Here is a 23,759-nt window from a genome sequence, read left to right on the forward strand (position 1 = left end):
CTTGTGGTATTCTCCAAATTACCTCCAAAACATTCCTTCCATCCTGATAAACTAAGAAAATAATTTGATCTTTTGCTTACAAAGACAGAAGAGAAGCAAACATTCACAATACAATAATGTGTTGATTCACAAATAATGGAAACTAGAAACTTGAGCTCATTTTCCACCTCCTTAACATTTTCTGCATTGTGTGGGTAGCAGTCAAGAGCCAATTGTTCCTAAGGTCACTGTATCTGTTCTGGTTTAGGAGATGAGACTTTAACACTTCAGGATCAACTTTTTTTTTTTTTTATCCAATAACATATGACCTATGGAAATGTTTCCCTAGGAACTGTTGAGATACACACGCAGACTGATCATAAAGCTTTCATAAGAGCTTGTGGTCTAACCACGGGGAGCATTGGTTCAGTCCTGATTACCTTTCATCTTTCAAAGGTTAATACACTTCATTCCAGTTTGCTCATTATGCTGTGGACCTCCTAAAGAAGAGTCTGAAAGCAAAGGTCCTTTGTGATTCTTGCTCCTAGAATGTAATTTTCCACGGGCAGATCTCGGCATAGTTCTTCACATGAGAGAAATGAAGATTTATCCTCAAGGAACAGTTCTGTAAGAGAATACTCAACACTTGAAGTCATACAATTATATATTTTGGTTTAAAAAATCTGAATCTCCATACAATAGTTCTTACAAAAACGAGGTTATATATTCACCACAGAGCCCTGTGGTGACACATTCCCTATTAAGTCCTTGTTCTGTGTCTTGGTCTCTCTTTCCATGGTTCCCTCAAATTTGCATTTCACTTATGCACTCTGGGATCCTTCTGTTGAAGCTACTACTGAAATGTTAAAATAGTTTCATAGTCTTAATTGAATATATTTTTACCATTAAAGGACAGAAATTATATGAGAAGTTTTCAGCCTAACGCATAAGAAAACAATTATTTAGATAAAGGAGATCTGCACAGCTTATTTATTTCTTGCTCTTCAACCTATTACATGACATCATTTTAATATAAAAGAACTTTGTAATTATGATGCCTTTACTGATTATTCTTTGTTGTACACCACTGGATCTTCCTAATCTGAGCACAGAGATCTTTTTACAGATTTTATACTCACACCTTAATGAAGTCCCATGAAAAGCCTTTCACCTTCCCAACCCCTTTACTTTGCTTCAGTGTGCTCAGGACAGCATTTTCTGTCATTTCCACATTTTAAGCTTTAATCTTTGCCTAGAGGGCAGCAAAACAGCATCTCCCGAGGACTCCAATACCTAAATTTCCTTCCCTTACTCAACGAAGGACCACAGCCTCTTCTTCAGTATTTCTAACCCCGTGCTGGAAGGTACAGCCAAAACATAACCAATCTTGGCCGGTGTGGCTTGGCGCGGGCGTGGCGTGGTGAGCCCCGGCTGTCTCCCCACTGACCTAACAAACCAAGCTGGGACCTGCCAGGAAAGAGCCTCCACTAGCCATCCCTGAAGGGTTTTGTCAACCCTGCTGCCAGCGACCCACCAGCTATGAGGTAGTGTCTCACAGGCTGCTGGGCTCGAGATTGCAGGACTAACTCAATTATTTAATGATGGGGGAGACGTTACTGCTGAGACTAGAACTTGCAGCTCTAGTTTCTGGGCCTAAGTGGGGACTGTGAGGAAATGCTGGAAGCAAGACAAGCACACACAACTGTTCAGTTGCAAAACCTAAACGCCTGGAAGATTTTCTTCCAGTGAGGTAGGCGGCTGAGACGCTGCTTCGTGGATCAACAGTCACCTGGCTAGTGGAATGAGAACGTAGATAGGCAAGCAGTCTGGCTGCTCTTTTCAGTTTAACTAAAAAAAAATAAAATAATTACATAAATTCAAAACAAAACAACATCCAGAAATATCTCTCCAGATCTCTTAAAGCTCTGAGGAAAGGCACATGCCCAGTGGGACTTACCCCTTCATTGCCCCCCGAAGTATTCGAATTCCACAAGAAAAAGCAGTTGAAGTAGCAGTGAAGTATTTCCTAGATTAGTGCAGATAACACCGAAGTTGAAAATGTTGGAGTCAATGGGAACAGGAATGTTCTCAGTAAAGAAAAACATCTGAATAACTGAGCAGCAAGGCTAATAAATCTGGGTTCTCCTGGGTTTTTGTGTCTTCACTGGCTCCTCTGCTGTCTCATGGAGGCTCCTGCTGTAGATTCATTCATCGGGGAAGGTTTGATTGGGGTATTTCCCTTCTACCTCTCTGTCTTATTTTCATAAACCAGTAGAGGCACATTTTCCTCTTTTTTGTCTTATGTTAAAATTGACCAAAAGGATTAAAAGTTAGCCAGGGAAGATAAAAAAATGGACAGAAAAAGATTAAGATAATAGTCTCTCCCCTCTAGAAAATGAGAAAATGTGCCAGAAAAGAAAGTAATTACAATTCAAGTTAGCTATTTGGAGATACGAGGGTAGAACACATGCAGGAGTGTCATCCCCTCAGTATTTGGAATTACTTAATCTTGCTGGGAGAGAGTAACAAAAATAATAATAATAAAGACTCACAGCCAGGGTCAGTCCCTAGCAGAAATTCACAAGTGTTTTCAAGGGACAACCTCTGCTTGCAGCCAGAACAGAGCAACAACTTTCTATATAGCACTGCCTCTGTCCTGTTTCTGTGCCCAGGTCTGGCTATGGTGAGCCACAAACCATTTTGCTTTTCTTTGTGGATAGCTGAACCCCCTCAGAAAGCACCAAAAGCTGTTGCAAACCTCAACCAAGATTTGCTGGAATTTGAAATTTGCCTGAACTGGTTTGCCTGCGCTCTCTGCTTACGCTGATACTCTGAATTCACGGCACACTCATACCCACACTCACAGGTTGATCTGAATCAAACACAACCTTCCCTTTTATCTCTGGTGAAAATGGAGAAACAGAGCAAGATGGTTTGTAAAAAGCATTTTATATGCAAGACAGATTAGAACATTAGTGGCGTAATAAAGTAAATAAGATGGCAATTGACCTGAGACATGTGGGGTTTACCCCAATTTTTTGTTTATAGTTGAAGGTCGTAAGCTATACAAACCTCTATTGATCAGAGTCCTCTTTGTTTAAACAGAACCTACTGTATTTATTTGTGCTGTTCCTCTAAAGTCAAACAAAAGGGGACAGTTTTAAGTAAATCTCTGCATGACACTGCTGCCATGTGGTTCATTCACTCAGTATACAGATGTTTTCAATCTGTACAGTTTGTCTTTCATATCCATATGAGATGAAGCAGGCTTGATTTAGGCTGGGAATGATGCCAAAGAGAGAAGATACATCATTAACCCTTAATAAACGACTTATGAAGCATCCCTGGTTTATTCATTAAAAGGACTCCATGAAGGATTACCATAACACCTTATGAGTGGTAAGAACCCCTTATTTGTCCATAATATTATGCGACATGTATTTATATTGAAAACAAAATGCTTGGTGTGGGAGATCCTCCCCTTTCATTCCCTTGCCCACTAATGCACAGGCTAAAAATAAGCATCTACTTAAATTCATCATTCAACAAAAATTGTCAAGAACTAGAAAGACGGAATTAATCTGGGTTTTGCTTTGCCAGTGTCCTGGGCATCACACAAGTCTTTACAGAATTGACTCTTGCTTTACCACCTTAGTACCTACTACATGCATGTGTTTAATACACAGCGTAGGCATTAAGCCAGTACATACTGCATAGAAGAGACAAAATGGTGCCTCTTATTACACCTGTGTGGAACTGAGACAGCAGATTAAGAGACTTTCCCAAGGTCACAGGAGAAGGATGTAGCAGAGCCAAGTTGCCCCAAAATGCAGCCCAGGGAGTTCCTCACACGACCAGCCCTCCTACGTTGTGCCCACTCTGCTTTCCTCAACATCCCTCTCTCCTAACAATTACAGCTCTTGAAAAATAGTAGGTGTGTGTTATAGACAGCACTGGGCTTGCACTGGATACAGGGATATTAGAAGCAGCTACTGGCTTGGAAACAATTGGGAAAAAAAGGACACAGCTTTTTCTTCAGACAGTTTACAGGGTTTGCATGCTGAGTCTATTCTTACTGCATTATTCGGCAAACAATCTGTTGCATCACTGCAAAGAAGAAACTGCTGATCTAATGCAACTAATAGACAATCTCATTCAATCAGTTTCTTCCTTTATTAAAACATGCAAAACCCAGTAGTGAGTTTAAACCCGCTGTGCCAACAGTAACATCTCTTGATTTTAGCAGGGAGCAGTGTGGCTTGGCAAATAAAATTTAAAAAAAAATTAAAAAAATCTGAATTAATTTGTTTTTTCCTTCTACTCCAGCTCAGTTTGAAGGCAGAAATCCACCTCACTGCTTAGCTTAAAGAATTCAGAGTTGAAGGCCACTGCTCAGATATGTGGGCTGAAAAGCCTGCTCCCTGCTACAGAGCTGTGTCCCTATAGATTTTATGGCCAGTCCTGTGCAGTTAGCCTATGAAGTTGGAAGATATTCTTCCCCCTTTTCAGGTTCTGTTTGAAGAAGGGGCTATACATAGTCACATGTATGTTCAATTATTCATTTTCCAGGAGGTGTTTGAGTCAGGGAGAGCAGGCTCAGCACATACCATAAAAATACTTCTGCTCCCTACTCTCAAGATCCGCACTACAGGTCAAACAAGCTACATTCAGTCATGGGACATTAAGTCCCTGGATCTTGAACTCCAGCTGACTGCCTCACCCAAGCTTTTGGGCTAAGCAAGCATCTCCCTAGCCTAGAAGTTAAGTGAAGAAGTCAGTGGGTCAGGCTTCTCTTAACCCTGCTGCCAAGAGAGCCCGTCTCAGGACAGCTTTTGCACAGCCCAGACCCTCCCCAGACACTGCACAAGCGAGGAATCAGTCAAATGCAATTTTTTTCCACCTCCTTTCCTAACATAAAAACCCACCTCCCCCCAGCACTAATCCCAGTGCAGGAGACACAACCCATTTCTAGCTGACCGGGGGGAAGAGCTGAACTCACAGCTGGCCCAGCCCAGCTCCCCACACAGCCGGCGCACGCAGCTGGAGCCCTGGCTCAGCCCTCTTTAACCCCCTACACCGTGGCCAGAGGTGACCCCCATCAGGGGGCAGAGAGAGGGAATTGGGGTGCCCAGGTTGGGAAAGTGCCTGTCAGGCTGCCAAGGGACTGGTTAAACACCCCCCCTCATTTAATTGCAGGTGCTGAGCACGGGGTGTGCGTGCTGCTGCTTCTCCTAGGGCAGAGCTCCAGCTTCCCTGCCTGGCGTGTCCCCAGCTTTGCTCATGCTCGTGGCCTCTCTGGGGCATGAGGAGTTCTGAATTTGCAGCTGGGTGGGAGCCTCAACCCCTTGCAAAGCCAAAAGCTCAAATAGCACAAAATTGCAGAATTGTTTGGGTTGGAAGGAACCTTAAAGATCATCTAGTTCTGACCTCCCCACCATGGGCAGGGACACCTTCCACTGGACCAGCATGCTCAGGGCCCCATCCAATCTGGCCTTGAAACACTTCCAGGAATGGGGCATCCACAACTGGTCATGATCAAGAGGTTCACAGGACAGTGATGTGTGAGAACTGGCAATAATCCCAAACTGAAGGCGGGCAGTTGAAAAGCTGGTCTGTGAGGAAGGGCCCTGACCATTGGGCTGTGATATGAAACAGGACAGTCATCATCTCCATGTTAATGTCTGGAAAGGTCTTGAAAGTCTTGGACTCTGCTCTGTTCCTTAGAGGAACAGTTTTGGAAGCTCCTGCCAGGGAGCAACCAGCATCTGTATACCAAGTGTTCTCCATGTGAAAATATCTGACGAAATAGGGGGAATCACAAACAAAATCAAGTGAAACACAAATTATTTTCTCCAAGTCACAAACCAAGTTAAGGGAAAAATCAGCCCAGAGCCCAAGTCCTCTGGTTCCAAGTCTATGCATGAGCTCTCACTACCCCAGCTCTGCAGCCCACAGTCATATGGAACAAACCTTTCTAGAGAGATAAATTCCTCTTAAAAAAAAGAATAAGAAAAGCAGACTATTTTATCCATGGTACTTTAACAGAAAGCTTCTTCAGTGAGACTATTTTAAAACAAATTACTTATTAAAAATGGGGTAAGAATAGGGAATTTAGTGGGAGAGAGGGAGCTACAGTTACTAGCCCCTTTTTAGGTTTTAAACCAAACCAGAGACAACAGTCAAACTTGGGACAATCCTGGGTAAACCACAAGAGATGGCAGCACTTCTCATCATCCTAAAACAACAACATTTTTCCAAGTTTTTTCAATCAAAAATGCTAGTAAGGCCACCCTGGAATTTGCTACCATTTTTCCTTACCCAAAGCTATTTTTCAACAGAAGTATTGAGTTTACATATTAATACACCACTAAAAACAGGATGAAGAGATTGGAATGCTGGAGTTACTGATTTGTTTGGGATTTTCTAAGAAAAAATAAAATAATTCTGTTCCACCAGTTTTCTTTATTTTTTCTTTCTTTTCCTTTTTCCCATTAAGTGACTGTTTCAAATTAATACAAAGAGGATGCAGCATTTCTTGGGTTTTATTTTATGGGTTTTCCCAGCATATGGAATCTTTTTAAACATGAGAAGCTGTGGGTAATATGTTATTATATGCATATTTTAAGTTAACCATTCTTTATATCTTTCTCAAAAGAAAAGATTTATCATGTTTATGTCTGAGAAATATGTTTATTTGGAAGATTTACTCCAACTCTACTTATTTCCTTTACAGGGATGGCAACTGGAAAACTATACCAGCATTTTTTATAATTAAAATTAGGGTGTAGCAGAACGTAATCATTGCTTGTTGCTTTTCTAGATCACAGAAGCTTTCTGTAAATCAGACTTGACAGGTTTAAAATGTTATTTTCTGAGCTTTGTTCCTTTGCCAGTAAGGCCATTTTTAGGGTGGTGACAGAAATCCTGACCTGTAATGCCAGTGAGCCCATTGGCACATCTGAGAGATCACAGGAACCCACATTCCCAAAAGGGGCTCCTGAACTGAAATGCAGCTTTTGGGGAGAAGGTGAAGGGGAAAAGGAACAAGGGGAGGATAAACAAACACCAAACTGGCAGAAGGTGATGGCCATCGAAAGCTCCAGATCTCCCAGGAGCTGCTGAGCACTGCTGGGTGAGCTGAAAAGAGTAAAAGCAGTCGAAATCAGCACCCACAGAAAGAAAATATGAAGAAAATGTGTACATGACCCTGTTCACCTCTCCTTAAAACAGATGTCAGAACAGGAGGTATTGCTGGGCTGCCACGGGCATTAACAAACATTTCTGAAAGCTTCACTAGGGACACTTTGCCTGTATCCCATGTCAGCCATAGGCAGTATCCATAAACCTGTGGAAACATTTCCTGAATCTAGCACTTCAGCTGATACCACTGAAATCTAAGTACACGGTTAACTTCCCTCCTTCCCCCCAGCCACAGTACTAAGATAAGTCATAACTCCCAAAGTGGATTTCACCAAATACAGCTAAAAATTTACATTAAACTGACAGAAACTAAAGAGAAAAGTAGTTTTACATAAGAATTGCCTGTTGCAAAGAAAATTTCATTTTTTGGCTCAGGAAGGACATTTTAATTACTTGGAGAAAATTATATGAAGTTGTTACTAAGTGATAACTGGCGTGGCAGGTTTTTGGATTCCAATTGGCATGACTTTAGGATTTTGTCTAGGTACGTGTTTAGTGTTCCTGTGTGTCAGAACTGGCAATTCATGCTGAATGTAACATTTATCTCTCCTCTGTGCTGTAATTCAGCATTGATCTGGGATTGCATCGGAGGGTGACAACAAGCTAACAAGGAAGGCTCTGATCCCTGCTCACACAGACTGCCCCTTTCCCACACTGCCTGACCCTCAGGGCAAACCACAGAATCTCAGAATATCCTGAGTTGGAATGGACCCACAAGGATCATCAAGTCCAACTCCTGGCCCTGCACAAGACAGCCCCAAAAATCACACCATATGCCTGAGAACATTGTCCAAACACTTCAAAGATGTAATTCAATTCCAAATTGCTCTAGGAAACAGTGTGATCACGTTCCCCAAGGAAAGAAGTGATACTGGAAAAAAAAGGGGGGAAATTATATGAGCTCCTGAGGTTGATGCCGGGTGGCAGAACCAGGAAAGCTGATGTCTGTGGGGGGTGACAGGTAGAGGTGGAGCCTCCAACACGGAGGGCTCTAAATTCAGCAACTTCTAAGCATCCAGCTGGCCTGTGGGAGCCATGTGACAAGCTAACTGACACCCAGCTAAACCTAGATTTGCTTTTCCAGACCTTGCTCTGGATCACTTGTCCAAGGGAGAAATGCGAGTGGGTCTAACGAGCAGCCTTGGTGTTACCGCCAGTTCTGCACGGGCTCTCACACCACCTTCATTTCACAGTGTCACCATCTCACAGGATGTCCTCAGGAGGTGACTCTATGGATGAGGACTCCCCTGTTTTGCTGTTTCAAAGGCAAAGGAGGCTCAGCAGTGGGGCAGTGGGTGTCACCAAACCCGACTGAAACATCAGGCTAAGGCAACACAGACATACTCACCCTCTGTTTGACGTTCCCAGCTCAGCCACCCAAGGACAGGGGAGAGGTGAAGGGCCTGCCTGTGTCTTCTTCCTGAGCAGAGCGTGTGAGGAAGTGGAAAGCACTGTAGAAGTGTCAGACCAACCGCATCAGAAGGGGCTGGGACTGGCCAGACCTCCATGAATCAAGAGCCTGTAAGGAAGATCATAGACAACAGTTTCTTTCTGTGCCTCACTTTGTATCCACTTGAAGAGCCTTTGTTGCTCAACAGTTTATACATCCATTTATTTATTTTTTTTCCCACAGCTGTCAAACCACATTGATTTTCAGTCATTTTAACCTGGGTAGGATCAGCAAACCTAGTCTCCCAGGTGAAAAGCCAGGCCTGCAAGGAAACGACTCAAGTTGGCTGAATTATCCGATTCTTCTAAGACACAAAGAATTTGTTTGCTTTGCTTATGAGAGCCGAGGGAGGAATGGCACAGAAGGCTAAATCCTCAACATCCCCCTGGTACATACTTCACGCTTTGCTATCGATGCAGGCAGAAATGTTTCCAGGGCTTACGACTCAGTTGGCAGTGTCTTTTCAGGAAAAGACCTCTATGGAGCAAGCTCGTGTCTGAATTGCATCTCAGCCCTAGGGAAGATGGTTTCTTCAGTTCCCCTTCAAGGTCAGTTGTGGGGTAACATATGTTATTCGTCTCTCAGTCTTGCTAACAGAAAATCTGACTGAGCGACATGTGGAAACTGGGAAATGAAAATAAACAAAATGAATAAACACATTTAAAGGGCTTGGGGGGAGATAGAATCCTGACCCGCGTGTAACGTCCTTACCAACGGGACAATGCTAAATGAAATTTGGGATTTGCATCTTGATGGGTATGGTAAATTTGAACTCTACATGACTCCAGTGCATCTGGTAGGCAAATAGAGACACTTTTATTACAGATGTACGGCATGGAGTCAGTGTAAGCTCTGGGAACCAATGAGCTCATTGCATTTGTGAATAGCACATTGGAGATTTTTTGTTCTTTTGTTTAGACGTTCCTTTTAATAATTACTATAGAGCCAGGTCTTGGAGAAATTAGGATGTTTAAATGTTGTATGGTGTTTCAGCCCTTCTTTAACATGCCATAGAGGATGAGTTCATAAAGGCTCTGTGTTCCCAGCTCTGCCTCTCCTCACACTCCAGCCACTCATTTGCCCTTATCCAGAGCTGGCCAGGCACAGCTGTGAAGCCCACCCTGAGCCCTGAAGAGGGGAGATGCAGCCTTGACCGTCCAAGAGGAGCCCTTTCTGCTCCTGCTTGATGATTCCTCTCCAGGACAGCGTGGGCACGAGTTTCAGTGCAGCCTCAGTTATTCCTGCTGGGGATCTGCCCTTAGTCAGCACAGCCCGGGGACACGTCAGCAAAACCCAGATGGCTGTCTCAGGTACCCAGCACCTTAAAGGATGTTGTTGATGTTATCTGTGTTTTGTGCTAATATCTGGGTGGTTGTAGCTGAAACAGTTGTACATTCTAGACATTCAGGGCTGCTCTTTCCTTCATGGCAGCAGCTGAAACCAGAGACCCTGGTAGCACTGCAGCCCTGCTCCAGCAGCTCTCATCTGCACAGTCATGTTTGCCACTCCAGCAATGGTAAAGAGTTCCCTCACCAAAGCTTCAGCACACCCACTTCTTTCCTAAGATTTGGCTAAAGATCAGAGCAGATTGGTTATAATAGCATTTGGCAGCAAAAGTCTACCAAGCAACCTGGCCTGAGCAGCTGAAAGAAAAGCATTGAAGCAAAGTATGAGAGATGATTAAAAGAGACTCCAGAAGGAAATTTCTGGGCATTCCTTGCAACCACCATATCCTTGGATTTCTATTTTTGCCTCACTCCCCTGTGTAACACTTTCATTCTTCCTTCTCTCTTTTTCTTACAATTAACAAGGGAGAGGGGTGAATTGTGAAGTCAGGTTGTGAGCATCTGCCTGAGCCTGTGTGTGTGCACAGGCACGTGGGCACGGGAGAGAAACTGGCAGTGCTGCCAAAGAGAAGAGCTAGAGCCAGGCTAGTGAAAAGAAGTAAAAGTGAGGATAGTGAGGTATAGGGAAAGTGGGTGAAAAAGTAGAAAAATTATTATACCGGTTTCTCTTAACCAGCTGGCATAGCTGCTCTGCTTGGGAAAACATAGAGGCTTTTGGGTATTACAACTAAACCGAATTATAGAACATCACACAGAAAGGTGTTTAGCATTTTCTATGGGAGCACTGATGCTGGAACTGAAGAGCATTCGAGCCAGAAGCAAAACCCAAAGCCTTTGCTCTGGTTACATATGTAAGAGCATGAGACAGGCCTGGGCTTCCCAGGAGGGGGAGGATACAAGTGTCAAATCTAGGACAAGGAACTCCTCTTCAGGAAGTCCTGAGGATTGATCACTGTTACAGGCTTCCTGATGGACAAGATTCCATTTCTGAAGATCCCATGGCTACGGATGTGCTCCCTGAAAAGCAGGTTTCACAGTGCAACTTGCATCACAGGGCCAGGCCCTGGACCTACATCAAAGCCTTCACCTCGTGAGTCGCTGCAGACATCAAGATGTGCTGCCTGCTCTGATCTGTGCAGCACCAGCTCTGCCCATGCTGGGCTGGGTACCACACCTCGCACCACCCTGGTGATGCCACCGGCACTGCAGGAAATAGCCCTGGCTCTGAGTAACAGAAGGCTCGGCCATCAGCCTGAGCTGGAAAGCAAACCAGGCAGATTTTCTACCAAATTATTTCTGTGCTTTTTAACGCTGGTCTGCTGCAGCATATTCACGTGGAATTCATTAGCACGTCCCTTCTGCTAATCCTCCCTGGGTTTAATATAACAGCATACATTGATTTTTCCTGTCCTCTAGGACAGCTGTGTCAAGTCAGAAGCATGTGCTTTGGGACAGGCTGGACCCAGGAAGCTTGGTCCTTGAGAGATTAGAGAAATCAGGGCTCTGAATGTTCACTTGGATGTTCAGGTACAGTGAACTTATATTATGATTCAAAGGAAAAATTCTGCCTCTTGAGACCCTTCACCCATGCCACATCCTACTTTAAATACCAGGATCCACCACTGTTATCCCAAAGAGACTGTCAGCCAGATCCAATACTCTGATCTAAACCATAAAACAATAGAGAAGAGGCTCCAAATTTAAAGACACCCCCTAACACACACAAACCAGCAAGATGTCTTTAGAGTTCACCAAACAACATATCCACTTCACCACCCCACAAACCCCCAAGAGCTGGGAGGTGGTTCTGCAAGTTTGCTGCTGACAGTCTCAGCAGTTGAAGGAGAAAAAGATTCTCCTTCTTCTGCCAGCTGTGAAACTGAGCCCTGTCCAAACAGCTTGGCTCCAAGGCAGCCACCTAATGATTCCCAGGCTTAGTTCAACATTTTATCCCTCTAAATACCGTATGATTTGGGACAGATTCAGTGGTTTTTCTGGACTACCATCACAAATAAACACAGGACACTCCAGGAAGATAAAGGTGGGGGCCATCTGCTGCACGATCAGAGGAGCCCAAACCACCAGAGCAATCACAAACACGTGAACATCACTTCTTTAAAATGCTGGCATTGTGGCACCAGTTACGTGGTCCAACCACCCCAGCACTGCCAAAACACTCTGTGATATCACATCAGGAGCCACCCCAGGTACTGCTGGCCTCATCCTGGACCCACAATGCCACTCAAACACACAGCAAAGCCCTGCTGCCACTGAGAACCCTGGGGTGGCAATGGGGGCCGCAGCCCCTGAGGGGCAGCGCCGCCTCGGAGAAGGGATATGGGAGAGGGGGAGAGATGGCAATCATACCTGGTAGAGGTTTAGGGAATAGAAGGAATGACGTGAGCAATAGGAAGCAGACTTACCTCACCTTTCCAAGCTTGATCAGACTTGCATGGAGAGCTGTGCAATTAATTTCTCCATCTCTTTAGATGTTAAGTACCCAGTTGCATTCAGCACCGAGTGACAGCCAAGAGCGGATGTAAAGGTGTATGTACAAGTGTGGATCTGTGGAGCTCTCATGCTTTCTGGGAAACTTCATTAATATTACAATCTAGAACCTCTGTTGTGCCCTAGTAATTCCCACTAGCTGGGAATTTCATTCTAAACTTAAACATTAATCTCCAAGCCCATGTGCCCTGTACTGCCAGGTGCTGTCATTGACAGTGGTGGAGAATCTGTCCACTTTTTATTGTTTGTAAGACATAATTTATTATCCAAAACATTGCTTTGGACATAAAATTTTCACTAGAGCTTATTTTGTAATAAGTCATTTGTGCAGTAAGCCACACTTCCCAATTTGAAAATTTACCCTACATGCTGCTTTTTTTTTTTTTTTTTTGTGAATATATTCGTTTTTTCAGAATGATCAGGTGTGTAATGTCAGGTATAATTCCTTCTTCCACCTATCTTATGGGATAGTTGAAGTAAAAATAATTTTGATGTCAAATTATGGAACAGGTTATGTTTCTGGTCCATAACTGTATTTGCAAACTCAAGCTCTTAAAGTTGGGCACCTAAGTCTGTATTTAAGCATAAAATGAAAAAAAATTTGTTTGACAAAAGTGTTATCTATCTGCTTTTCTGTCATTTTCAGGAAAGACAAAGCATTCAAGAGAAAGATTTCTAAGAATAATATTTTAAAATTTCCATGAATTTCAGCATCTCTTCAAATAACAGATGATTATTGTTATTACTACTATCGTGAGGTTTTGGTAATCTCATAATATCCATGTTGAGTTATTTCTCATTGCCAGAATTTGCATCTTGGATCTGGGCTAAAAATCATTACACTAATAATCATGTGCTCAGCCTGCAAGGTTCTGGTGCCTGTCCCCCTTGCAGCCCAGCTTCACACTCTGTCCATGTGCTGGTAGATAATCCAGCTTCTGAGAGCTGACTCCCTCTTTATCATAATGTGACGCTGGCTTGCAAAGTTCAAGGTAAGGCCATTGTGTCTTGAGTCTATTTTTATTGTTCAAAACACTGGATGGAACTTAATGATTTTTTCCATCTGCCAACCATTTTGACTAATTGAACCCTTTGGAGCCAGGAGTCAAGGTTTCCCAATGTAAACCAGACCCTGGAACTCGGCATTAGCAGAAATGTTGAAAACTCATGAAGGAATTTTTGGTTCTGAGGTTTGGTTCTGTTTTCCAGAGTCTGACCAGGATTCACAAGAAACCCAAACCCTCTCCTGCATATACATTTTTTTAGGTTCTTTCAGTGTCTCAAATTTTCCAGGCACTAAAACTTCCCATTACCAAAACAGACAAAAAAACCCCAAAACTTGAAGGATATAACTTAAAGCCACATAAGTATGGAAATTCCCAGCAAAGGCTCAGACTTCCATTATTTTGGCAAAAACAGGGCATACTTGGGCAGCATTAGAAATGAAACATAACTTAATACCAGAGGGTTTCCTGATAAGTGCTCTGTACTGAAGGTCGGATTGTTGACACATCCACAGTATATTTTAATGATATTTTCACAAATATTTTTCTCCTTAAGAGGGTATCTACTGTAGCCCATAAATTCCATTGTATCTTTTGTCTGTTGGATGACCCATAAATAAGTTTCCAACTGCAATAATATTCTGTCTCTGATTTTAGCTCAGAACATGAAAATCTTGGGATTAGCAACTCTTCCAGCAGCAGATGACCAAGGGCTGAAAGGTAAGAGACACTATTTTCCAGCAGTGACTTGTAACATACCCCCAATGAGATGAGGCAGTGAGGCCTAAATGGGTGGCTTGTGCCTCTTAGTTTCGGCTTCGTATTTGCCTTGATTCAGTTCTTTTCAGAACATGGTATAATTAAGGTGGCATTCCCATGCTGATGACTCCTGCTTCATTCATCTCAGCCTCTTCTGCTGTTGATGTCTCTTTCCTCAGCTTGCCACTGCCATTAATGATATGCCACCAGCATTAATGATGTGCCACTAGAGATGCTTCCTCCTTTGCTTTTCCTGTCTCTGCAGCGTGGCCATTAGGAAGCAGAAGATCCGACGGCTTCCACCACCACGCTCGTTCCCTTTGACAGAAAACTCATTTTACAGCAGAGCTGAGATACTTTGGAAATGCTTCACAGAAATCAGGGACCTGTCTGAAATTCTACACTGGAGGCAAATGAAAATTTTTAATAGATCTGGGTCTTAGTTCCGCTAATTTCAATGGTTCGTTTCGCTGTTCTGGCAGTCAGGATCCATTAGTGGAACAGAAGGAGAAGCATGTATAATGCATGTACAGCAACCACATTCTAATCTCAAATTTCTTTTTTCTTTTAAGTTCTTATTTTTTTAAATAAATATATAATGAGTTACTGACAGTACTTAACAATATCTTATACTAGACACCGTAATATCCCCAAATAAATACTTAATTTCTGCTTTCCTGCAACTTCACTGGGATTACATCATGTCAGATTACTCTAAGTCTGCTTTAACCCAGTTTGAAAACACTAGTTATTCAAAGATCTTTACAATTCTTAATTTCATTCCTTGAAATACCTTTTCTTTTGCTTCCTTTATACAGTTTTTTGAGCCTGTGAAGGCCAGAGAGTTGAAATCAGAACAAGCCTGAGAGGGAGGAAGCTGGGAAAGCAGAAATGCTGTTCAGTTGACAACAGAGCTGCCTCCCTTCCTCACCCACTGGACAGCAGCACCTTGTTCTGCTGTCATAGAATCACAGAATCATAGGATGGTTTGGGTTGGAAGGGACCTTAAAGATCATCTGGTTCCAGACCCCCTGCCATGGGCAGGGATGCCCCACACTAGATCAGATTCCTCTGGGATCCATCCAACCTGCACCTAATTCAATCTATGGACACTTTGACAGGGCAGCAAATATACCAGTAGTTTTTGTGATGTATTAAAGTATCTAAGGAGAACGATATGGCCACCATGAATTCAATTCCAGAGGGTCCTTACCATGAGATAGCATGTGGTTTGATCTATTGGCCTGCTTGGAGATCAGGAGCACTGAGTAAGAAGGGAGGTGTGCAGTACCTCTATCCACCCAGCAAAGTCATTAACATGTGCTCCCTACCATGAATTAAATTAGTTTAGATTCTCCTGACGATGCAAATAAACTCATGAAGCATAGCTCTATGGGGCTGCAAACTAACCTATTTGAAAAGACTTTCACTGCTTTTGTTTATCATTTCATATGATAAACAGCTACTTCCCCAAATTATCAGGAAAAAGAAATTTTAACCATTCAGCAAATAACAAAAATTGTGCTTTAATGATAAATAAAAAGTCACAAAGCTCAGCATGTTCTGCTGAGAACCATTAATGAGGGAAGTTGGTGAGGCCTGTGAATTTACCTTCCCTTTCTGTTTTCCATCTGCAATCCATATATTTGAACAAAACATAGTTTCCTTATATAAAAATTAGAAAAGCCTAGATTTTGAGGTTCATTGTCTTTCAGATGCTGCCTGACCTTGTGTTGTAGTCTTCTGCAAAGCTGAAGGGATTGAGCTCCTCATCCCACTATGTTTCTCTGAAAATCAGGACAATAATGATGACATTAAATATTGTTGCCTTTGACTTTCCTTCCTTCGTAAATATCGTAAAACCCAACTGTTAAAATAGCCTTCCTGTGGTAGGAAGCACCTTATCTTGTACTTTTGTGTCACCGTAACATCCTCATATGCTGCTCTGAACTTTGCTGCTGCTCCCAATTAAAATCAAAACAAAACAAAAAAACCTTGATAATACTTTGTTGGAAAAGGACTTAAACAATATCCTGCTTATTGCAGAAAACCAACACGGTGTGTTCCTAAAGTGTAGAAAATAGGATGCAGAGACTTATGGTCACAATGAAGCCCACAAAGTGTCCTTCCCTTACCTCTGCCTTCTGATCCCATCCCTGCGCTCCACAGGCTTTCCAAAGCTCACAGCACTTTTTCACTGCTTGGTTATTCAAATGGGAGATACTGCTATCTCCTCAATTTCCAAAAAATTTTGGCAATCCTGTAATGTCTATTTTGAAGTACCTTCTCGTCCTTTTGCACTCTCACAATGTATTTTAATGACTTTAGTCATAAAGATCTTTAGTCTCTTCTGTACAAAGGCTTTAAAATTGGCTATTTATTTGCTTGCATCTGTCAATGAGATTTTAGATGATTTGGGATATGCCTCACCCTGGCTATATGCTTCAGGTCTCTCTAGCAGATCTGTCTGAAATGCTGTAAATTCAGATGTAATTCAGAGTTAACTGAATTAACAGGTTTACATGACCCTCTCCCAGCACCAAAACTCAAATCATTCAGAGAACACGATTTATGCAAGCTAGTATCCAAACTACAGATAGTCCAAAAATACACATATGAGAGAAAACACTAGATAGTGACTCCTTTGGGCCTGAATTTAGCCAAAATTACATTGTTTGTGTAAGCAGAGTTCATTTTGCCTGAACCAGCAGGGCACATACTGACAGTGGGCTCCCTGTCAATCCTCCCACATAAATCTGAGGAGATGTGAGCTCTGTTAGAGTCCTGCTGCCAGCAGATGGGACACTCTAAACCCCAAATTGCCAGACTATATAAAATGACAACCAGATTCTGAGGCAAAGGAGACAAGATACCACCATAAAGTCTCTAGAAGCAAGACAGCAAGCAGGGGAAACCTGTTTCACTAGTATTCTTATGTTTAAATGTAGCCAGTTGGCTGTTCATAGTATTTTATGCAGGCAAAAAGGCAATAAAAAGAGGATGAGCACAGGCAGGCTGGGTACTGCCAACGGAGGAACTGCAGAGCAAGTCACAGGACCTCCACTGGCCTCAGACACAGCAGTGGGTGTTTTCCCAGAGAACTGTCTGCTGGAGAAGAGACTGCAGAGCTAGATGGTGGGATGAACATTTTTCATCTCAAAATGGGTGTTGGCTCTTGTCAAAGAGTGTCTCAATCTCGCCCCAAGAAAAGTCATTGCCAATACTTCTCTGCGACTTGGCATGATCATCTGTCTCTTTTCCAGAGAAAACTGCTACCCTGTCTCCACCCTTCCATGTGATAGTGGAGGCTTAGCAACCACATGTAGACCTCAGTGACAGACGTGAGGTGAAGAGCTCTGTTCAGTATCTAAACAGGGAAAATATAAAGATCTTTCGTCAAGGCACTGCAAACAGAGGGTGTGAAGTGCCTAAATGAGCTATTAAAAAAAAAATTAAAAAGCAAACAGAAAGAAACTCTGAGATTTTTAGATTTTAAATAAAGAATGGTCCATTTTTCATAGGATTTATAAACACCTTAAACATCTGAAAACTCTGCTTGAAATCATTGCTTCAGATGTCCAGTCTTCCAAAGGGAAATGATCAGACCCCAGTGAAGGGCAATCAGGAGTCTCATTCAGAAAGGATTACCAGGAACAGAGTAATTTCTGTCTGAATTTCAGACTTCTGGACACTGACCTCAGAAAAATCCTGGCAAGTGTTTTTACAATTATTATATTTGCTAAAATCTTCAAAAGGATTTTTTTTCAAATTCCTCAATTATTTGCAAATAGATGACATTTAGCTGCATACCTCTTAAATTCATAATCCTCTTAAAAACATGTGGTCTTGATTTGGCACCATTTGTTTCCATTTGATGCAACTCTGTGACTCTGTATCAGATAATTGTATATTTTATTTGCCTTGCATATTGAACTGAGGTCTGAATGCTGTTCTCCCAGCCCAATTACTCCAGACTAATGAACAGCAAGCCAGAATACAGGGCTTGAAAACCAAAATCAAGGAGAACAGTAATCAATGGGCACTTCTATACAGTTTTTCAAGAGCATACAATGGTCACTGCCGAGCTGAATTTTTATTTGCTTATACAATTGTCCCATTTAGAGTTAACTTTAGAAAATGTTCATCCAAGTACTGAGTGGTACCTTCATCACTTATTATATCTTTCATTTTACACCCACAATTAATATTACTCACAAATGAAAACCCTCAGTTGCCTGTCTGCATCATATATTCACTTGATTGATAGCTGATGCAACTATTTTGGAGCGCAAAAGAGCGTCTGCATATTTGGAGGCTACTTTAGCTGCCTAATTAGGTTTTTAACTCTGTGTGATGCAGAAATCATCTTCCACCATGCTCCAACCCTGAATTCTTCGCTAATACATAATGATCAGGTTTTGGACCACCCAAACAAGTGAGTGGTTTTGTGTTCTGCTAAAAAGGAATATTCTAAATAAACCTAATGAAAGGAAAAGGTAACTGGATGATGAGCTCACTGGCACATTTAATGCATATTTGCCTCAATATCAAAATTAGGAGAGATACCAAAAAATATCAAAATTTCAGAGCTACTAAAAGAAGTTAAGACTTCTTTTAAATCACCCAAGAGAACTGCGTCTCTCAGGTGAAATGAAGTGGATTCCTTCAGATAATTCCATAGCCATTCCTACCTCCACCTGGAAAAGTGCATCTTGACTCCTTTCTCCAAAATGAGCAATGTGTATCGAGGTTCAAGATATGGAAAAAAAAAAATCTCAACATACCCATGTGTTCACCTCAGTAAACAACCAATCCCAAACACATGCTTTAAATTACAGAGGAGCTTCTGCACTTTGCTGAACGAGGAGGGATTTCAGCACTTATTTACACCCCTTCTGAATGGGGGAAAGAGGAAATTAAGGAGGGCTTGGTGCCACTTATACTCCACTTGCATAAACTGGAATTAGGCAGCAGAGTGTTACTGAAAAGCCTCCCTGCTCAGAGGAGCAAACAGAACTGGACAGGCTTCCGCGATGGTTTGCGCGTGGAACGCTCAGTCCATGTAAACAGGAAACCAGGTTTGCTTTGTCATGAGGGAAAACCCTCCTGTGCCAGTGACTCGTTTCATGACAAAACAAAACTTCTAAGATGAAACAGCTTAGTGGTATCAGTTGTCGTGGCTTGACTTTAAAATCAGGAAACTTCTTTATACTAGATTATCGTCATCAGGAGGTAGATTGTTAAACGATGGTTTAGTCAGTAAATATATTCTTTCCACAGATCAACTCAGGGGAGATGCAGGAAAGGAAGGTAAGTATACTATAGCAGTATAATCTAGGATAATGTCTGCCCTTCCTCTGGAGAGGTTTCCCACAATACTTTATCCTGAGGGTTTCCTTTTCCCTATTTACACTATACGCCTAGAGTAGAAATTCAAAGGAATACAACCTTGCAGTACATTTGGGGGCTTCTAAAATGCTAATCATGATCATAAAAATCAATGGCATCTTTGTCTTTAAATAACACCAGTGTTTTCTGCAAAATTATGATTTTGATTTTCTAGGTTTGTTGCAAAAGGAAGTGAATTGGACAATACTTGCCATCATAATTGCTTTCTGTGTGAAGAGGTCTTTTTCAGGCTGGGCTGGCTGCTGCTGTTTTAATCAGAATGTTGTCTATTTGTATGTTAATAGTTTCATCCTGGTTTATTAGGCTTGTTGATGAAAAAGCAAAAATCAGATGCTTTACTATTTTCAAGCTTCACTATTAATCTGTGATTTTTTTTGGTGCCAACACAGAACCATTTCAGCATCCTCTGCCTTAAATCCTCTTAATGAAAGCATGAAGAATGACAAAATACTTCCTTTCATAAAGCAGAAGGCTGTGCCAATTCACTTTCAACATGCTCATTCAGTGGAACTGAGGTAAATATGTTGCTCCACAGGTGCTTCTCCTTGCAATAACATACTCCCTAGTAATCCATTAAATTCATCTCATGCTCTGTTTAGTGCCTGCTCTGTGAACTGCCTAGTTGGTTAAGGTCACTGCGATAATAGCACCAGGTTAAACAGCATGGGTATGTTGAACTCTGACATCCATTCACTTTGGCCACAATACAGATAAGAAACAATGGGCAGCATTAGAGGTGTAACATCTACTCAGACCAACATGATCTTTTACCCTCTGCAGCTCCTCACAAGAAAAAAACCCCTTGCATTAAACAACTATCTTCAGACCTGAATCTCAGGACTCCTTAAAATAATTTAGTGCCTTTAGAAACAACAGATCAGCAAATGGAGGCCTGTCTGTTTGCTTGCCTTCATTGAACTCCCCCAAGTGACGGAGCAGAGGAGGATGTGTCCCATGGGTCAGTGGGTACCTGTACATGTGCCATCCAAAACAGCTCCACTGCTCTCCTCGTGCCCAGGGAGGACCCAAGAGCCATCACTGCTTTGTTCACAGCACAGTATCTTCCCTTTCCAGGGCTGAAAAACAAGCTGGGTATAACTCCTGGGTGATAACCTCTTTCATTATGGAGTTCCTGTTAAAGGCAGACAAATAATTGCCGGTTAGTAAGTCGCTATTAAATTCAGCCCAAATTCAGCCCCAGCCATTCTTCCAAAAGCCTGACGGGTTTTATTTTATTATTTCCTTTGCAGGGTGTTGGGAAGTGTAATCACTGGTAACTAATCAAACTTCTTTCAAATACCCACAAATATATAAAGAGAATGAAATGATTAATTATTGGGCTAAGCTCATTTCAAATGAGACCTCATCTAAATGAGCAGATTTATTTCCAGAGCAAGCTGGGTGTAAATTTAGCTGGTTTTCAAAGCTCTGAATGTAAAGCATGCCTGGATTTGAGGATGGAGTGGGTTATGGGTGGCTGTATAACCTCTCTCAGACATCCAGCAAAGCACAGCAATAAAATACAGACTGTAATTTTGCAAAAGATTTTTTTAAACCCAATGTTACTGAGGTTAATAAGTGCTACCATTGAGTACCGTTAATTATAGGAATAGGTTGGGGCATTAAGCTCAGAGGATTTTTAAAATTTCAGTATTAAAATGAGCATTCTTTTCCCCAGTATAACTCTTTCACTTAAGGAGAATTAAAAATGTTTTGTCAATTTTCCTTCCCTGTCTTTATTTTGTTGTTGGGGTTTTCAATCAGTTCCTTACCCGCCTATTTCGTTCCTTTCATTTCTACCTATTTTATTTCAGGATGGAGCTTTAAGGAGTGAAAACCCACAAACATCTTTGATTTCCCTCTTGATATCTGAAAAAATCCCTGGAATTTGCAAAAATCTTCCCACAGAAACTTTTAACTCAGCACCATTACTCCAGTCTAGTGCAGTTATGATAATCATAATCTCTACCAGTCTCTTTTCTTAGTAATGTCACAGGTTTGTCTCTATATATTTATTTAAAAAGGAATATTGTAGAAATAAAATGCTTGTATCCACCCAAACCTAAGCTTGTAGAACTACAATATCTCTCCTCCACAGATATGCAGCATTGCCCATATTCAGAAATACATAATTAGAAATGAGATAGCATTTATCTATACACCAAATATTCTTGTTCTCGGGTACAAAATTAATTTGTGCAATTCACGGTAATGCAGAATGATGTACACATTTCTTTACACATGAAATACATTTAACAATGTAAGAATCAGTCCCACCAAATGCCTACTGGAAGAAATAACCCAAAACTTAGCTGATGAAGGGGCCTCAAGTGCACAACGCGGGTCGCACACATTGCGCACATCTGGGCACGGCATCCGTGCTCCTGGAGGGAAACTGTCAGCACCAGAACCTTTGCAGAAATCTGCTTTTAAATGCAAACAAATATTTATGAAGGAGAGCATCTCCCCGAGTTGGGAATACCTAATCCCAACTAATTAGAGCTGCTCCGGCGGTGGGAAGGATCCACAAGGAGCTGAGGTGTGCCGAGGCGAGCCCGGCCCCGCGAACGCCGACCTGCGAACGCTCCTCCTGCAGCGCTCGCACTGTGCAAGTTTATTTTTTGTGGTACACGTTTTTAACAGCCCAGTATTTCACACTCTTCCCCAAGGTAATTGACAAAACACGTTTCTAAGGCCATTTAACAATTTTAATGACAGCGGCTGAAAGATACATTAAAAAGAAAATAACATTCTAAGCCAAATATTTTTTTGTCGGATGACAGGGATCCCAAATTTGCTGTTCCATGGCGTTCTATTTCTGTAAAAAACTCTCATTGAGGCTGTAGGTCACAAAAGAAGAATGAAGCCTTGGAAAGAGATACAATGACTACTTAATATTGTGTGGGATTATAGGCAGTGGCCTGTGGCAATTCCTTATGTCTCTCTGGGTAGTGATGCTTTTCCAGCACCATTTTTTGTCATCGCACAATTCCATTGTGAAATATTCTTTTCATGGAGGAGGAAGAAAGAGCCGGTTACACCCTGCAGTGTTTTGGGGAAGACTAAGAAGCATGGTTTGCAGGGAGTATGTGTGAAATATGACATTTCATTATGTGTAATTATTTTTTAACCAGTAATGTCCATGTTGAAATGAGTTTCTTATTTTTGGAATGCATGGGGAGTGGTTGGGGAGGGGAGTCATGTTTTTTTCCCTGTTAATAAACTCAAGTCATTCTTATGCTAAAGCAATTTCTCAACAAAACAAATTTCTCTCCATCTGGGTAATGGCACACCCAAATGTGATTACATTACAAGAGATTTTAAATTAAATTTCAAGGTAGGAACATTATTAATCCAATGCATTTTTTTTTGTCTTTATTATCATTGGATCTAAAACAATAAAAGACTTAAACTCACTTTTAAATGGTAGTTCAGTGCTTGCTTCTTACAGCAATGTGATTTTGAGCTGAAATCCTCAGAAATTTATGTGTTCTGGGTCAGACCCCAAAACTCTCTCAAAAGGTGGGGCGGGAATGGCTCTATCTATCCCAGAAAGACAGGGGAGTTACAAAAGAGGTTCATGTGGTTTGGATTCTTTCTGAATCCAAATGAGCAACATCACGCTCTGCTCCATGAGGCTTTCTAAGCCACAGCACTGACAAGGCAATGAAGAGGCAGAAGCTACAGAACTGCCACAGTCAGAAATACACATTTTCCAGATTTATAGCAAATCAAGTCACTATCTTGAAAAATCAGAGTCCGTGTTTTTAACAGGTTGCTTAAATGCTGCCCACCCTGATATTTCAAAAAGTGTTTACATGCACATGCAAAGGAATTGGGTGCCCAAATGACTTGTGTTCATCTGCCTTCTTGTATTCACAGGCATTCAAATTACATTTTGGATGCAAAACCAATTTTGTTTAAGCCCATAGCCAACAAAATGCAGTAAATAAATACAGAATGTATGAATCCCTCTTGAGTACTGTTTTTCAATCCATCACATATGAAATTTCAGCTATCTCTGCTTATAAAACGAATGTGATCGGAATTTGTCATCCCAGCATTATTTGTCCATTTTTTTCCTGATTACATTTGATCCAGCAA

General features: G+C 41.8%; 1 long non-coding RNA gene across 1 annotated transcript in view; it reads right to left on the bottom strand.

Moving 5' to 3' along the window:
* LOC113990098 overlaps window positions 1-23,759 on the bottom strand; it is a 240,914-nt gene that overhangs the window by 14,236 nt on the left and 202,919 nt on the right. Inside the window, exons 18-20 of the long non-coding RNA XR_005563376.1 lie at window positions 20,626-20,787; window positions 8,528-8,698; window positions 420-604 (exon numbers count right to left, since the gene is read on the bottom strand). This is a non-coding gene — a long non-coding RNA (uncharacterized LOC113990098). The remainder of the gene's footprint in view (window positions 1-419; window positions 605-8,527; window positions 8,699-20,625; window positions 20,788-23,759) is intronic.

Source organism: Pipra filicauda, unplaced genomic scaffold (assembly GCF_003945595.2).
Source record: "Pipra filicauda isolate LSUMZ 115617 unplaced genomic scaffold, ASM394559v2 scaffold203_size1373443_pilon, whole genome shotgun sequence".
NCBI lineage: Eukaryota > Metazoa > Chordata > Aves > Passeriformes > Pipridae > Pipra > Pipra filicauda.